We start from the raw sequence: 3,698 nt of genomic DNA, 5'->3' as shown, positions 1-3,698 counted from the left end.
GTTGCTAAAGGAACATAAGAATGCTGCTCCTTTCTATCTCTTCTCCCTTGTTTGAATTGTTCCCCTCTTTCATCAGCAGTATCTCTACTCCAAATATTTTTCTTCTTAACAACACCCTTTCCTTGGGCGTTTCTTTTTTTAAACCACAGTATTATTTCTTTGAGAACAAAAGCCCTTAGCTTCTCTCGGCAGGATAAGTAAAGATGCAGTTTAAATTATCAAAAGTGCTATTTCATTAGTACAGCTAATACCAGTTTCCCTATTCAGCTGTACTACTAGATAACTTTCACTTCCCTTGTGTAAGTCCACACTGAAGTTTTTGTGGATGCAAGTATGTAAATTAATACGCAGTTTGGGTCTGTTCTTGTTTTACACTTTCAACCCTAGCTATGCCAACAGGGTGCTGCTGATCAACCTGTATTTCATAAGTAATGTTTAGCATGGCCTTGCTACTCTATCCTGTTAATGATTTCTTTTTAAATTTCCTGTTTCCCAGGAGCACACGGAGTTTGGCTCTCTAGCCTTTCCTGCAGTGTAAAGTGAGGCTCTTTCCCTTCAATGTCCATGTGCTCTAAAAGTGAACTTTTGCAACATTTAAAGCAAAGGTCTCAGAGAACAGACCACAGCCTCCTCACCAGCTCTAATTAATCCCTGGAGTAGATCACATCCTGCACAGTTACGAGATGATACAACCTGGCAAGTACAAAGGAGCCTCAGTTAAGGTTGAATGAGCAGTGGAAAAGTGGTGGGTGCCTTTTATGATATCCAGCACTGGGGGAATGTGAACAACTCTGCCAGTGCATTTTCCAACTGTACCTTTAGGACTAACTTAAATTCTTTTCCTTTGTATGTCTGTAGATCTGGTCTGTACTTGAGACATCATATCAGGTCCCTTTGGTGCCAAAGCTCTGAAGAGCTCCAACTCTACAGCGAACTGCAGAGTGTAACAGACACAGTGTTAAACCGTGCCTGCTGCCCGGTGACTTAGTTGTATGTGGTTTTACCCTGTAGGTGATGTCTCAACACAACTGAAGCTTCACCATGCTTTGTTGCAGGCAGCTCTGTTAGTTTCTAGCTCTACATGCTGTTGAGCACGTTTCTACCTGCTTTTCCCTTTCTGTCTCCCTGTGCTGCGTTTCAAAGCTAACGCTTGTGGAAAGAGAAGCCTTGAGAAGGACGAGTCCAGAGCAGTGGGTTCCCTGCAGGAATCAGAGGCGAAGGTTAAAGAAAAGGTAAGCTATAGTCCATAACTTGTTAAGCCATAGTGTACTCAGGTTTTGAAAAGACTGGTTTTGATGTGTGATGTAGTTTAAAGGTTGACTTGCTAGGCCACAGGGCTTCCAAGCAACAAAAACTGCAGTTGAATTTGAGCTGTACATGCCATGAGAACCTCCCCACCACTTCCAGTTTTCTGAAGCTGGATAAATCCTCTCAGAAGTCTGTGTTTGCAGAGGCTTTTGGCTTGGTACAATGGTTTAACTGTATTTGCCTGTGTAAGTTCTATCTTCTGTTTGTTTGTGCAATATTTTAATGGCTTTGACTTTGTGACTTTCAGGTGCCTAAAGTGCTGCAGCAGATGGGCACAATAACATCTTTATTAGAAAGCCTTGCCAATCTGGGTTTTAATTCAGACTTTTCCAGCTGCTGATCTGTGACCCAGTGACTGAAATGTACATCCAGTACATTTGCTTTTATATGGATGAAAATAAAAGGACAAATCCCACACTTTGTGTTTGGTAACATTCCTCTAGGAACATAACTGATACGTAAGGGCATGCTATGTGCCCACCAATGTGCCTGATTCATAAAGAATATGAACACCCAAGCTTTACAATCTGTCTCTTTGCCTGCAGGTCACTATACAATGCACCTTGCTGTATGATAAGCCTTGATGTATCATCAGTATAAAGTTCCCCAGCCTTAGTCCTGAAGCCTGTAACATGGGCGCTGGACCAGGGACCGTACAGGGACCTACACTGTTCCCTTACTGACCTGGTATAAATGGCAAATAAATGCTAAGTAGTTTGAAGCTGCAGTACTGGGTTTATGCATGCTTTCTTCACTAGAAATTCTCTTCTTAAGCAGGATCCCAGGCTGGCCTGATACCACAGCACCCTGATTGCCAGAGTGTTTGAGCTGAGGAAGAAACCCTGCACTGGATGACTTCAGCTACTGTGATTAATACTGAAGAGATTCAGGCTAAATTGTCTCCAGTCCTACTTCACAGGTCCAGCCTCAAGGAGATATCCAGCTTTATTTGGGCCTCACTTTGCCTTCTACATTTTAAAAACTTTGCTGAGCTAATGCTGTTACTTTATCTAGGCTAGCAAGTCCCTTTTCATGTAAACAAGGGATTAATCAAGGAGTTATCTCATTAGCATAGCTGCTACTAGTTTTCCAGACAAAATTAGTTGCACCAATCAAAGTACTTTTCAGCTAATATAACCTCAAAAATTACAAGTGCCCCAGCCTCACTACATTTGTTTGTTTGTCCAGATCCCCACCAGTACCATAACAGTGATAAACACATCAATGGTAGACCCAAACTTCAGGCTAGTCTTGCTGCACTCAGTAGAATGCCTGCAAAATCTTTGCAAATTCTTCCCATTTGTTATGGCAGATATTGTACCGAAGGGAAGAACAGCAAACCAGGTGAGGACATTAAGATTCGTCTCTTTGTGCTTAACCTTGCTTCCATAATCCATCCTTTCCTTTTTTTTAGCTGCTAGCGAATACTTTCACAATCAGGTAACTTGGTAAATTTTTCATGAGTAATAGTAAATCATGCTTTGCATTTCTTCATTCTTTTTTCCTTTTGTCAAAGAGTTGCTTAATAGCATTTTTTTACAAGAAGGAACTAATCTTTTTAGCACAGTTAACATTTCACAAATACAGAAGTGCCGAGATTCCCCTCTAAAATTTCTACCTGAAAAAGAACATTTTAAAATTATTCAACTAAAGACAATAGCAAGTCTAAGACTAAAGTTAAGGGAACAACAGGAAATAAATTAAACAGCATAGTCAGCATATTCCTTAGCATTGTTGTACAAAGTAACAGTGTCGTAGTAACCGTGGCCCTGGCATTTGGCAATGTTCTTGTTGCTTTGTCCCATATTCCACAGCAATACTTACTAGTAATGCATTAACAGAATTCACATTCCCAAGGCATGGAAACACTTTTTTTAGCTCCCAACATTATAGATGTATCTTGAATCAATAGAGCTGGCCACTTACTGCAATAATCGGAAATACTGTGGAAGGTAATTGCTTCACAGCAAATGACTTCACATAATTTGATAATCGCTAGGTCCCAGGCATTATTCTTCCTGTTAATCCATTCTGATTTACTGTCCGTTTCTACTCTATTTATCATCACATTGTTGTTCCAAGGTTCTTCTTGATCTTTGGTTCTCAGATCCCAGCTGCACATTTCATTGCTGGCAGTTTAAAAAAAAAAATTAGATTATATATCCATTGAAAGCTGTGCCCAAAGTATATGTTTTGCTTGTACTGTGTCTGGAGGGTTTCCTGGGCAGTCCTCAGTTATCTTTCTATTTTTCAGTCTTTGTGGTAACTTAAAGAGAGTATGTCGGTAGAAGTCCCCTCTCTAGGATAATAATGAGTAAATTTCACTTCACTTCCAAGTCTGGCTGCAAATACATAGCACTGCACCTCTTCATTGTGCAGCTGACGTTATT

This window comes from Phalacrocorax carbo, chromosome 2 (assembly GCF_963921805.1).
Source record: "Phalacrocorax carbo chromosome 2, bPhaCar2.1, whole genome shotgun sequence".
NCBI classification, from domain to species: Eukaryota; Metazoa; Chordata; class Aves; order Suliformes; family Phalacrocoracidae; genus Phalacrocorax; species Phalacrocorax carbo.
The sequence above is the reverse complement of the archived record's forward strand: the minus strand, read 5'-3'. Positions refer to the sequence as shown.